Below are 15,179 nucleotides of genomic sequence, written 5' to 3' on the forward strand. Positions count from 1 at the left end.
GATAGATATAGAAAGTTACAGTCCTCATCAATTAAAAGGAGAGATGAGAACAAAAGTCAGCTGTTTCTGCAACTGATATCTTACTAGTATCTGATATATAATCATGCAAATACAATCTCCGCTGGAATTATGATTCAAGGTATTTAGTTGCAGTAAGATATCAGTTGCAGAAACAGCTGACTTTTGTTCTCATCTCTCCTTTTAATTGATGAGGACTGTAACTTTCTATATCTATCGTATCTATGAATAATTTATACGATAATGTAATGAATGATTGGAATCTTAATTTTGTTATTATTGATAAAAAGCATTAGTATCCTAACCGACATGAGGGGATATATCTGATTCATAACTGGTTTTAACATTTTGTGTTTATTTGAAAGTTTCGAGTAAAATGCTAGGTATGTGGGCGGTCTTTAATCTTCATTACCGAAGTCCTGCACACGTTTATACCATATAAAATTATTTTCTAAAGATTTTTAATCTATTTAACATCTGGATTGCATTACTGTTAGGATAAGATATATTATATATAATTGACATGCATTTGAGTACATATTGTTCGCTTCACTATATAAAGCGACCACTTCCGGACCTAATCATCACCTTGAGAAAGACTTTTGAAGTTGAAACGCGTTGGTGATACCTGGACAGGGGAGTTCTGATTGCCTGATTTACCGGTTTGGTGATTATACCATCGAGATTCTAACCACTGAGGTCTTTGGTGCACATGAGATTTCTTTGAGCCTGAGTTTCATTCACCTTCTGGTACAGGCAACTATATCCCGGTTCCATGGGTTTTTATATGTAACCCCTGGGGATGCTGCAGTTGGACTTGAGCACCCTGGGGCTAATAATAATTGCATCAGTAAGAAAAGAGATGCATATAGCTATTTACCAGTCCAGGAGGAGGAACTACATCTCCCAGAAAGCTGTTATGAAAAGGGGCGGAGCCTAAGAAGACTAAGAAACCAGAGGGCGGAGAGAGAGAGAGAGAGAGAGGAGCATCCTGGGAGAGACTGAGCTGTGTGACCAGTCCAGATAGGTGACCCTAGGCAGAAGGGCACTGGATTGGTGGTCTGAAGAGAGAGAGCAGACAGTCTGCAGTGATATCAGAGCTCAGTGCAGTCCTGAACAGAACCTGCTGGAAGTCACAGTTTGAAGCTGTAGGAGGAGGTTTGCATGCACCTCTGAAGAACTTTTTACAAGTCAGCCATTTTGGAGATAATCAAGTTCAGACCTGTGACACACACTGGTGCAGATAAGTAACTGGTTATTTTTACCTATCTGTTATTATTCAAGTGGGGTTTGGACTATATCTGGCCACAAGGTCTGAAGAGTTAGGGATAGATGGGTGGGCAGGTAAAATTGCAACAAGTGTTTGTCTAATCAGCATTTGTGGAACTACAAGTCCCAGAATACAAATAAGAAATGATTTTACAGTTGTTGCTACAGGAGGGTTTGCATACTGTGACTGCTGTACCTCACTGCAAGTGATTTAAAGACATCTAAAAGCTGCAATCTGGACACATGATGCTTCCATGCCATGCTGCATCCATACAGAAGGGTCCCAACTTGCAGTGCACTGCTCCATTTGTGTGGCAAGTTTGAATACTGCTGAGGTGTGTGTGTTTGGCAGTACATTGTAGAGCTATAAGGAAAATATATATACATTCACCCCGCAAGATATTCCCAGTATCAGGAGCAAGTAAGGTATCTGATATATTTTTGTATTAGGCTGTGACAGTTAATGTTCATATTGTATGCTGTTAATATTATTGATTTATTGCGAGTTATTGTGTTAACTTGGTGTTCATAGTAAGAAGTGGTGCTGCACTTTCATATTGTCTTATTACTGTATTGTATTGTTTGCACTATTATTTCAAATTATACTAAAGTATATTTTTCTATAAAATTACAAAGCTGCATTTAGGGTTTCCATTTCAATAAATGTGCCTGGATGGCTTTTGCAGCACACAGTTTGTCACAGAGTGTTAATACTGGGCAGGGGGTTTCCCGAATCTCCCCCTGGTGTATCTTTTGAACACCCCCCAGAAGAGAAAGCAGCGATTCGGGTGGAGGCACTGAAAATCAAGTACCGAGGTGAGAAGCATCTGCATTGTTCAATATATATACACCCTCACAATGCATAATACAGAAGGGGGTGTTACATATATGTTTTAATAAATTGTGTTTTTTACGTTTTACACAAGCATGTCTTTCTTTTTGTATATATGATTTGCCATTCCGTGGAGAGGCGGAGACTGGAGTTTTCTAATACTATCAGCTTGTCACAAATCGGGATCTTAGCCGCACTTACCTCATCCGCCGCTGTCATATCACGGCTACCTGGGTCCCTTCTGGTCGTCTGCAGCATTCCCATCCTCCACACCTCCGTTTGTAAACAAACACATACTGTTTGTTCTGCTGCATGGGCGCGGCCATCTTGGATGAAGTCAGATGATCATTCCAGACCAACCAGATTCTGCAGCTGTGATCACATGAACTCATCAGCCAATAGTTGTTTGGGACACCCTATGTCACTCACCGGACTGGGAGTGCCATGTCCCGTGTGTTCAGGAACCGTGGCCGTCCGCCTTCCTGAGGGTCTGCGCATGTGCAGCCCTTATAAACCCTTCAGTACCTGTTGCTTTTAATTGATTGGATGATCAGGCAACCCTCCCTATTTAAACCACCTGTGATCATTACCTGGTTGCCTGATCTTGGAGTCTCATTCCCCATGAGCCTCTGAAGGTGTTCCTGTGTTTCCTCGTGTATTCATCTCCTGCTGATTCCTGTTTACTGCTATTGTGGTTTCCAGATCACTTCAACTCTCCTGTGTTCATCGTGCCTGCACTCAGCTGATTCCTATCTGCTACTACTACCGGACTCCAGTTTGTTTCAACTCTCCTGTGTTCATCTTGCCTGCACTCAGCTGATTCCTATCTGCTACTACTACCGGACTCCAGTTCGTCTCAACTCTCCTGTGTTCAGCGTGTCTGCTCTCCGCTGCCTCCGTTACTACTACAGAGTTCCAGATCGTCTCAACTCTCCTGTGTTTATCGTGTCAGCTCTCTGCTGCCTCCACCACTACTACTGGATAGCAGACAGCCTCAACTCTCCCGTGTTCATCATGTTTCCAGTTTCACTTACTACTGCTTCCTGAGTATTGCTTCGTTGATTCTGGATTACCTGTCGTGCGCTGCACCAACCTGATTACCGCTTCCTCCCTCCAGTGGTCTCACCGCCTGCCGGCGTTCAGCCGTTCAGGTATCCCTGCACGTCTCTTTGACAGCCTGCTCTCCTGAACCGCGGTATGCATACTTTCCATTGACTTTGCTTTTGTATTGCATATCCATCTGGACTGAGTTGTGTTCTTCTCTGGAGCCTCCTATTCACTGATGCTATTGTTACCACTGACTTTGTTTCCTATTGCCTTGATAGCTATTGTGACTTTGTATACTTCAAGCAGCGCTTGTCAGTTATTGTTGTATCGTGGATATCATCGTGGGATCAAGTTCTGTGTGCCCCGTGTATACTCTGCTTTACATTCATCTCCTCGTGCCCCTCCTCACTTATATATAGCAGTGGTACAACTTGCTGACGCAGACCACTGACTCCTGTTCGCTGTGACACCAGTTTCAAGTATCCTCTCACATAAGCAATGGTACAACTTGTATACGCAGACCACTGACTTCCCCATTACCTACTTTCACCTGGATTCCATTCCTTCACTATAGACAGCGGTACAACTTGCTATACGCAGACCGCTGACTCTCACTACCTCCTCGCTACTCCTGGACATTCCTCCTCACTATAGCAGTGGTACAACTTGCTATACGCAGACCACTGACTTTCCTCACGTTTACTTGTCCATCTGGTTCCTCGTGTATATACATCTACTCATTACCAGTTGCTGCTAGTCATAGACTTTCCTTGAGCATTCTCTCACCATCTGCCGATTCTCCTGTTCCGTTGTCACCCTGCTACCAGAGAACCATAGTACCAGCTATATTACTCTGGTAAGTCCATCATCTGGTGATATCCTGGGCAAAGACTCCTAGTGCCCGTGACACCCTATTTAAACCTGCTGCTGTGATCTGTTCATTGCCAGAACAACACACTTCTCTCCAGAGGATAGTTCTTGGCTCCAGTGTTCCTGTCTGCATTCCTAAGTGCAGTGTTCCTGACTGCATTACAAGTGCAGTAATCCTGTCTGCATTACTAGTGCACTGTTCCTGTTTACATTTCCAGACTGCTCATTCCCATGCTATATTCTACAATCAGCAAGAACATGAGCAAGAAGATCATCCAGGCTGCTAAGTTCTGTTTCACTCCTGCTCCAGCTAGTCCCAAGGGTCCCGAATCGGATCAAGAAATTCAGACGACCGTGACAGTTTGTTCTGGCCAATGGATCCGCTAGGAGAACATACCCCGAGGGAGGACTCTGTCCAAATATTAGCTGAACGCATTGAGAGACAAGAAACTAACCAGGGGCAAATTTTGAGATTGGTGCAGGATGTTTCTACACGTATGGATACCTTGCAGTTATTTCCCAGTCAACCATCCCATACTCCGCCTGAGCCAGTAATACCTGCTTCACGACCTACTTCATCCGGACTCCATCTTCCCACGCCAGCTAAATACAATGGCGATCCGAAGAATTGCCGCGGGTTTCTCAACCAGTGTAGTATACACTTTGAATTACAACCCGGGAATTTACCTACTGCACGTACCAAAACTGCTTATATTGTTTCGCTACTATCAGGGCAAGCTCTGGCATGGGCATCACCGCTCTGGGAAAAATCTGACCTAATTTTATCTGATATTGATAGCTTCCTGTCTACCTTCCGCAGAATATTCAACGAGCCTGGAAGAACAGCGTCAGCCGCTTTAGATATTCTGCGGCTTCGGCAAGGGCAGCAGACCGTGGGCCAGTATGCCGTTCAATTTCAAACACTTTCCTCTGAGCTGTCTTGGAATAACGATGTTTTTGTTGCGGTCTTCTGGCAGGGTCTGTCTGACCACATTAAAGATGTATTAGCGTCTCGGGATTTACCTACAACGCTAGACCAATTGATTACCATCTGCAATCAGGTTGATCTTCGGTTCAGTGAGAGAGCTCTAGAAAAGAGGAGGCTGAAACACCCCAAGTTCCTCCCTATTCAACGGGTCCGTGCATTGTCTCCTTTCCCTGAAGGACCCATGCAACTACGCAAAGCACGTCTTTTACCCACCGAGCGACAACGGCGAGTTAGAGAGAAACTTTGCTTATACTGTGCCAGTTCCGGACATCTGCTACATTATTGTCCTCGCAAACCGGGTAAACATACCCTCCTAGCTGACTATGAGGTGAGCCTAGGAGTGGCCCTTCGCTCCCCACAAGGCAAGGACTGTATTATCCCAGTCACCCTGAAACACGCTCAAGGCTCCCAATACATTTCAGCCCTGCTGGATTCAGGAGCAGCTGGGAATTTCATGTCTGCCAAATTAGCTGCTGAACTAGCCATTCCACTAGTGAAAATTCCAGTGACCATCTTTCTCTCTGCGGTTGATGGTAGCCGTATTCCAGGGGGTACCATTACGCATCGAACTTCTCCAGTGACGCTCCAAATAGGAGTTCTGCATTCTGAATCTCTTACCTTTTTGGTCATCCCAGAAGCCACTAGTTCTGTGGTTTTCGGGTTTCCATGGCTTCAATTGCATAACCCCCATATCGACTGGTCGACTCCACAAATCTTGGCGTGGGCTCCAACTTGTTTCGGGTCCTGTTTACAACGTGTTCTTCCACATTGCTCCACCTCTGATAAAGAAGTTTTGACAGTTCCTTCTGCCTACCAAGAGTTCACAGATGTTTTCAGTAAGCAGGCTGCTGAAACTCTACCACCTCATCGGGATTGGGACTGTCCCATTGATCTTGTTCCAGGTAAAACCCCACCACGTGGCAGAGTCTACCCTCTTTCTATCCCTGAGACAAAATCTATGTCTGATTATATAAAAGAGAACTTGGAAAGGGGCTTCATTCGTCCATCCTCTTCACCAGCAGAAGCCGGGTTCTTTTTTGTAAAGAAAAAGGATGGTGGATTATGTCCCTGCATCGATTACCGAGGTCTCAATGACATTACCATCAAGAACCGGTATCATCTGCCCCTAATCACAGAGTTATTTGACAGAGTCAAAGGAGCCCAAATATTCACAAGGTTGGATCTCCGTGGGACCTACAATTTGATTCGCATTAGGCGTGGCGACGAATGGAAAACCGCCTTTAACACCAGGGATGGGCACTACGAATATCTAGTCATGCCATTCGGTCTGAGCAATGCCCCAGCAGTTTTTCTGAATTTTATAAATGAAATCTTTCGGGACTTACTGTACCATACTATTGTGGTATATTTGGACGATATCCTCGTTTTCTCCTCTGATATCCAGTCCCATCGCAGACATGTTAAAGAGGTCCTCAGCCGTCTCAGAAGGAATAAACTGTATTGCAAGCTTGAAAAATGCACCTTCGAAGTTGAATCCATTCCATTCTTGGGGTATATCATCTCAGGTACTGGTCTCCGTATGGACCCAGAGAAGGTGCAAGCTATTCTTAACTGGCCTCAACCATCTACACTAAAGGCAGTACAGCGATTTCTGGGATTCGCAAACTATTATCGAAAATTTATTCGTGGCTACTCTACTGTGGTAGCACCACTCACCGCCCTCACCAGAAAAGGAGCTAATCCTGCCAAGTGGTCTGAAGAAGCCCAAACAGCTTTTCAACTTCTGAAACAAGCATTTATTTCTGCTCCCATACTCAGACAACCAGATTTAACCTGTCCATTCTACTTGGAAGTTGATGCCTCATCTGTCGGAGTAGGGGCAGTTCTTTCCCAAAAACCAGCTGATGAGCAATGGCATCCCTGCGGGTTCTTCTCCAGGAAATTTTTACCATCTGAACGAAATTATGCCATAGGGGACAAAGAACTGCTTGCCATCAAATTGGCGCTTGAAGAGTGGAGGCATTTTCTTGAGGGAGCTCGTTATCCTGTCACAATATACACGGATCACAAGAATCTGCTCTACCTTAAAACTGCACAGTGCATGAATCCACGACAGGCCCGATGGGCACTATTCTTTTCTCGATTTGATATCCATGTCACCTTCCGTCCCGGTTCCAAAAATCGCAAGGCCGATGCTCTGTCACGTTCTATGGTGAAAAAGGAAGATTCCATCACTGTGGATCCAAGGCCTATTATCAGCCACTCAGCATCGCAGTCAGTAGACCCGACAATACACCTCCCCAGGGAAAAACTTTTGTTCCTGAGAATCTGCGTAAAAAATTGCTCCAATGGGCACATTGTTCCAGATTTGCCGGTCATGCGGGCATCCGCAAAACTCAATCTTTCATATCGAGAAGCTACTGGTGGCCTACTCTTCATCAGGATGTTCAGCAATTTGTTTCCGCATGTGGCAGCTGTGCCCAACATAAAAGTTAAAGACGATCTTCAGCTGGTCAACTTTTGCCTCTGTCTATTCCCACCAAACCCTGGACCCATATTTCTATGGACTTTGTTTCCGATTTGCCAAATTCTAATAATTTCAATACCATCTGGGTCATCGTTGACCGATTCTCTAAAATGGCGCATTTTGTTCCTCTCCGTGGCCTCCCATCAGCACCTATACTGGCTCAGCAATTTATAAAGGAGATCTTCCGTTTGCATGGGTGTCCTGAAGAAATCGTCTCAGATAGAGGAGTTCAGTTTGTGGCGAAATTCTGGAGATCCTTATGCCAAGCACTACAGATCAAACTAAACTTCTCTTCGGCCTATCATCCACAAACCAACGGGCAAACGGAAAGAGTCAATCAGGACCTAGAAACATTTCTCCATTTATACATATCTTCTCAAGACGACTGGGTAGATCTGCTTCCCTGGGCAGAATTTGCTCATAATAATCATCACGAATCTTCTGCTTCCACTCCATTTCATACGGTCTATGGCCTACACTCCAGGGTACCCTTGTTTACTCCACTTCCTACAGCCTCAGTACCTGCCTCTGAAGTTTTCCTAAAGAATTTTGCAGGCCACTGGCGCCAGGTACGGGAATCTCTACTTAAAGCGTCCCAACGCTACAAAATTCAGGCCGACAAAAAGCGACGAGCCATTCCAAGCTTGAAACCGGTAGACAGAGTATGGCTGTCTACTAGCAATCTACGCCTCAGAGTTCCATCTATGAAATTCGCTCCCCGCTTTATTGGACCGTTTAACATCTCCCGGGTCATCAATCCAGTGTCCTACAAATTACATTTACCATCTTACCTCAAGGTACCCAACTCCTTCCATATTTCTCTCTTAAAACCCACTGGTGCTTAATCGGTTTTATACACCCAAACTGGTTTCTCCTGAAGTGCAGACTGAACATGGTGATGAATATGAAATTAAAGAGATCTTGGACTCTCGGTTTCGACATAAGACCTTACAATATCTAGTCGACTGGAAGGGCTATGGTCCAGAAGAGAGAGCCTGGATCAAAGCTTCTGACGTCCATGCTCCATCTCTCATCAAAAAATTTCACCGCAAGTTTTCAACTAAACCCCAATCTAAGTGTCCAGTGGCCACTCGTAAGGGAGGGGGTACTGTCACAAATCGGGATCTTAGCCGCACTTACCTCATCCGCTGCTGTCATATCACGGCTACCTGGGTCCCTTCTGGTCGTCTGCAGCATTCCCATCCTCCACACCTCTGTTTGTAAACAAACACATACTGTTTGTTCTGCTGCATGGGCGCGGCCATCTTGGATGCAGTCAGGTGATCATTCCAGACCAACCAGATTCTGCAGCTGTGATCACATGAACTGATCAGCCAATAGTTGTTTGGGACACCCTATTTAAACCTGCTGCTGTGATCTGTTCATTGCCAGAACAACACACTTCTCTCCAGAGGATAGTTCTTGGCTCCAGTGTTCCTGTCTGCATTCCTAAGTGCAGTGTTCCTGTCTGCATTCCTAAGTGCAGTGTTCCTGACTGCATTACAAGTGCAGTGTTCTTGTCTGCATTACTAGTGCACTATTCCTGTCTACATTTCCAGACTGCTCATTCCCCTGCTATATTCTACAATCAGCAAGAACATGAGCAAGAAGATCATCCAGGCTGCTAAGTTCTGTTTCACTCCTGCTCCAGCTAGTCCCAAGGGTCCCGAATCGGATCAAGAAATTCAGACGACCATGACACAGCTGCTGCTGATTTGGATCTAAGATCGGTCTGACCCGTGATTATCAGCAGTGAATTTCTTGGAGAAAACGACAGCCTATTATCCTGTTAAAGTAACCGCTACGTGAACATCTAACACTACCTGACTGTAAGTCTATTTTTAATAGATCGCTTTTTGGGATATCGTACTTTGTGTATGAAGAATACGCTTATTTCAAAAGTCAGTAGCTGTTTGAATTTTCAGCAAAGTGTTCATCATTTTCTCCGATTATCACTACAATTTATTTATTGTTGGCAACATTGAAAGATAAAACTTACAGTTGTTTATAGACGTAATCTTAACATCTGATAAGATTTCTTTTCCTTTCTATTTTAAGTTATATATGGTTTTAAGTTTTGTGTTAATTGTAAAATGATATTTAAATACACCCCCTTTAGAAAAAAGCAAATGGTATAGTCCACTGGATTAAAATTTAAAACATTAGTTACATTTCTCATTCAACTGACCTGAGAGAACACTTTGCAGAGCTGTAGACTGAGCCAACTGTTTGGATTTGGATTTCTATTATATTTTTATCTAAAATTGTTAATAGTTTTATATCTAGCAGTATTGATATAGTTGAGGATTTGTATTTCTATATTTTTTTCTAAAATTGTTAATAGTTTTATATCTAGCAGTATTGATATAGTTAAGGATTTGTATTTCTATATTTTTATCTAAAATTGTTAATAGTTTTATATCTAGCAGTATTGATATAGTTAATTAATACTTTTTTTTTAGGTTTTTTTAAATAGAAATTTTTACAATTTACAAAGGCATTAGTAATGGAGCCATTTTCTATAACCGTTTGGCAGTTTATGTATGCAGCATCTATTGATGATTATGCACATGCTGGTTTGCTAGTTGGGGGAGTGGAAGGAAATGCTTTTGAAATAGAGGAGAATGTAGCTGTGCATGTGGCTGCAAGTGAGGAAGAGAATGCTGTGGCTCCATTACTTGATGCAAGGCGTCGGGTCCCACGGCCCCGTCTGTGCCGCACACGTCGGTTACTTGATGAGGTCCCAGAGGATGAGGTGATAAGATTATATCGCCTATCCTCAGATGCAATTTATTCCTTATATGACCTCCTTAAAGAGGACCTGGAACCAACAGTCCCCACAAACCATGCTGTGCCTGGATTGGCAAAGCTGCTTGGGACATTGCATTTTTAGCGTCGGGAACTTTTCAACCGACATTGTCCGTAATTGCGGGTTTCTCCCAACCCACATTTTCACGGAGTTTGTTCCAGGTCCTTAAAGCCATGAAAAAACATACTAGGGAATTTATTAAATTCCCACAGTCTGAATTAGAATGGCGGGAGGTCAAATCCAATTTTTATAGTGTGGCACGTATGCCAAATGTCCTGGGTGCAATAGATTGCACCCATGTGGCACTCACACCTCCGCACAGAATGGAAGAGAGCTGGTGTGCAGATGGTGTGCGATGCCAGAAAAAAAATCCTAAATGTTTGTGTTGGCTTCCCTGGTTCCTCTCATGATTCTTTTATTTTGCAGAATTCAGGACTGTTCAAGAGGTTTGAGGAGGGAGATTTTCCTCATGGATGACTCCTGGGTAAGTTATATCAAGGTAATCGCTATTAATAATTATTTCTAAAATGAGAAGAACAGTAATAAAAAAAATGATGCTGATGCTGAAAAAAGGTACCAAGCAGCACATATAGCCACCAGAGGTGTAATTAAGCGTACCTTTGGGCTACTGAAGAGCCGGTTCCGCTGTTTGGACAGGTCCGGCGGTGCGCTTCTGTACTCACCATCAAAAGTTTGCCTTATTGTTATTGCTTGCAGCATTCTGCACAATATCTGTTTGGCAAATAATTTGGAGGTAGAGATAGATCCTGCTGTTTTACAGGATCAAGACCTTTCTTCAGCCACAGCATTTGGTCGAGAAACAGGAACTCGTGAGCGCCAGCGTTTAATTTTGGATTTTTTTTTTATGTAAGTGTGAATTTTCTTATGTCATAATTTTTTTTTTATAAATATAATTTAAATAATAACTAATATTTTATCTTTTTCAGGACTTCAAATTAATTAGTGTGAGATATCTCAAACAATCGTTGTTCAGCGTTCGGTTAAAGTTTTTTTTTTTAAATATATGTTTTTATTTTAAAATAAGTTTAATGTTAATAACAGTTAGTTAAGATTTTAAAAGGATGATTGCAGACGGAACCAGCGACTGGATTTTGAAGACCAAGGCCATGACACTTTGCAAGAGTCAGCTTCTTGGACAGGTGGGTGTCATCATTTTTAAACTGCACTATGCTATGTTCTGTGTAATGTAACCTTATGTAAAGTATCACTACTGACACTTATTCACACTGAAATTACCCTTTCTCTGTCCTACCACTGGGGGACACTGCGTTACCTTGCGGGTATAGTAGGTGGGACTGGAGTTAGGCACTTATAAACTTGTTTGTTCCCCTGACTCCTCCCCCACTATGCCCCACCTCTGTAGCCGACTTCAGTTGTTGTTGTAAGTGCCTTCTGGAGAAAGGTCACTTCTGTATAGGCTCCTGTATATACTTAGTTTGGTTTTAGGTTTCATGTTTTTATTTTATTATTTTTTGCAGGTGCGGCGTGGGGATCCAGCCCAAGTCCCAGAGTGGGTGAATAGCCTGTCAGGTTTACTTCACCCGCGTAAGGTAAGAAGCAGCTTGCCTCTTACTTGCACCATTGCCGGCAGTCTCCCCCTAGAAATGAGTAGTTGGCCCTCTTATTGTAACTGCCCTTTGAGCAGCATATCGCAGCAGCCACGGGAGTGGCTACAGTATATATGTATGTATGTATGTATGTATGTGTATATATATATATATATATATATATATATATATATATATATATATATATATATATATATATATATATATATATAGTAGAACGGCCGGGGCCCTTAATTATTTATCGGGCGGGAGTGAAGCTACAATAGCCTCTCCTCCCCCTGCGGACATGCCAGCAAGGTCCCCCGCCTCCTTCCCCCTGTGGGCAGCGCGCGGGGGGACAGAGACGCAATCGCGCTGCACTAAAGGCGATTAGCGCAGTCATGCTCCCCGCAGCCTGGGAACTTTAAAATTTGGCGGTGGATGCCTTGTTAAAGCCGACTGACATACTTTGTATGTGCAGTTCGGCGGCGCGTGGAGGCGGCCATCTTGGGGACGGATGGAAGTCTGAACTCCTTCCCCCTTTCAGCTACTGAACAACAGATGGCGCCCATGCCTGGAGGTGTGCCAGAGCCATCGGGCCGCACGCTGAAATCCCTCTGCCTCCAAAACTGCCAGTACCTCTGTATTGTTTTTAATTTGTTTGCTAAACAAAAGTTAACTTGTTCAGTCTTTTTGGATTTAGACTAGGACTGTTTTTCTCACTTGGTGTCTAATTCCTAGAAACTTCCTGGTATATAGCCTAGAGGAGTTTCTATGCTGCATTGAACCTCTAATATATATATAAAGGGCTTGTTATTGCAACTTGTGCCTTTAATTTTCACTGTGTCTGCAGCAGAGTTCCCAAGTTTAATAGACATTTTCTGTTATGTCTGTACTAGGATACACAGGTGCCCTATGTACTTCTGGACCAGCCTATCCAGAATGCTGTATGCACACGTATGTGTGTTTGTATGTATATGTATATATATATATATATATATATATGTATATATGTGTAATACATATACCTATACACACACAATGTATTTAGTTAAAAGAATATATATTATGTTTTATGCTTTACCAAGGTAAGAATGAGCATTTGCATGTTGCAATGTGTATATAATTAAGGTGCCCAAGACATATCATACAGATGTATTTGGTCTCGCCTATAATTCCATTGCATTTTGGCTGGAAAAACTCCCCCATTAGGAGATTTCCGTCTGTACGGACAATATTTATGTACAAATGACGAGATTCATTTATATTTCCTGACCCTTTGCCCACCATTGTCTTAGGTGTCAGAGTACCTCCTTGGTACACCTGAGTTGCATTATGTCTGTACAAAATGGATATTTTAATATCACCTTTTCTACAGCTTAGCCCGGATGCTCTCTGTACAGCTTGAGACTTAGCTTGGCGAACAAGGTGCATCCACTTCGGTGACTGCAGTTCCGTGGATGTCAAGCTGGGCTAAATCTACGGCAGCATCAATGGCTCAGGGTCTACAAACAGGGTGTTCCCATTTCGGTGTCAGCAGTTTTGCAGAAACAGGTCTGGCCTGAATCACTGTCGCCTTGGGTGGTCGAGCTCATTAAGGCGATTTTAAAGTCCGAAATGGTACGTGAGTTTACCCTTTTTCATGCTTCTACACATGTTTACACTGTGTTGGTTAAGCCCCTACAGAGCTTATTCTGTCCGCTAACACAGAAGCGGCATTCCGCTATTCAGGTAAAAAACCATCTGAACAGAGACGCTGTTGTTCACCATCTTCCACAGATGGGCAGGTTTTTATTTCTCACTGTTGTCACAGTCAGAATCAGGATGTAGTTCATTTCTCACTAGAGGATGTCTATTTCGATCTTGGTTTTACTAACAAGAACATTATTCCCTCTGGTTACACACACGAGGTGGATTATTCCGGCTTAAACTTTACACAGTTTTAGCATTGGCAAAACACCAGTCATTATTTCATTTGGCAATCTAAGCCTTAGTGCCACCCTATTGAGAAAATGTTTTTCCTCATATATTTCTCTTGGTGTCTGTCTTTTGACAAAAACCAGGGAAACGGTAATAGACTGGCCAGATTTTCCATCTTCCCTCCCTTTCTTGTCAGAGTGAATACAAGGGAAGTAATCCTGGCTGGTGACAACCCTGTGGTTGTTCAGTTCTCGTATTCTTCTATCCCTGGCGGGAGCGGACTAAGGAGTTTTTTCCTACACAGCAGTTCTGACAGAAGTAGTTCTCTAACCTTTATTTACATTAAGGGTTACTGAGGTGGTTTCTATTCACCCAGCGGAGTCATAGCTGGTAGTAATATAGCCATCCAGCTATGATAACACTAGTTTGTCACAGGCTTACAGGACTACGTTCCAATATTGGAACTTTCAATTGGCACTATTACAAACGGGTATTCAAAGGCTTCTGGCGGTGGGTGTGCTTTCTTTTATTTTTATGTCAGCGACACCAGGCCATGATGTTTACGTGTTCAATACGTTCATCTTTTGTTGATGTAAGGTCAGGGTACCACATTCCGGGTCAGGCCTAGCCTTACAGGGGTACTTTATAGTTTATGTACAGTGGCTGTCAGGTAAACATCCACAGGTCTGGGGGGCATCCACCGTACATGGAATTTTATTACAACCAACGCTTAGCTTATAGCTAGACGTTTTCAGCCAGAATATTATACTTGCAGCCTCAGCAAACAGCAGGGTTGCATTATTGAGTTCGCAGGTGGTCACTTTAGACCTTCCCAGGTCTTCGCTTATTCTACCACACCAGAAGTGTTGGCTTCTGCCTTATCTTCTAGAATGGAACATTTCGTATCTTCCTACCGAAGAACACGCTCGTCTCTCTTCTACACAGTGCCAAAATGTTCCTGGCAGAATTTCCTTTCAGTAACATGAGTTTATGTTTTATAAAATAGGATACCAAGGTTCTAGTAAATCATTGGCACTCCTCATCGGAACATCTCCCATGTCTCAACAGGGAGATTCTCATCAAGGGAAGCTACCTTCCTTGTTTTGGACGGCCAAAGCATCCTTCTGCCCTGATCCACTGGTTTACCTTTCGGGTGGTGCTTAGCCATACTGATTTTTGAGTGGGTCAGTTCTTGTGCAGGGGGTCAGGAAACCTGTAGAGATTTGGTCTCATAATGCAGGGCTGTTGTATATTTTTAGCACTTCTGGAATATCCATATCCTAATTGCAGGATAGGGGTCGACCTGAGTATGTTCGGAGGGGTGTGCTTTGTGCTATACTATGGGCCAAGTTAGTCCAACATATGTTTAT

This window comes from Mixophyes fleayi, chromosome 2 (genome assembly GCF_038048845.1).
Source record: "Mixophyes fleayi isolate aMixFle1 chromosome 2, aMixFle1.hap1, whole genome shotgun sequence".
Classification (NCBI taxonomy): Eukaryota; Metazoa; Chordata; class Amphibia; order Anura; family Limnodynastidae; genus Mixophyes; species Mixophyes fleayi.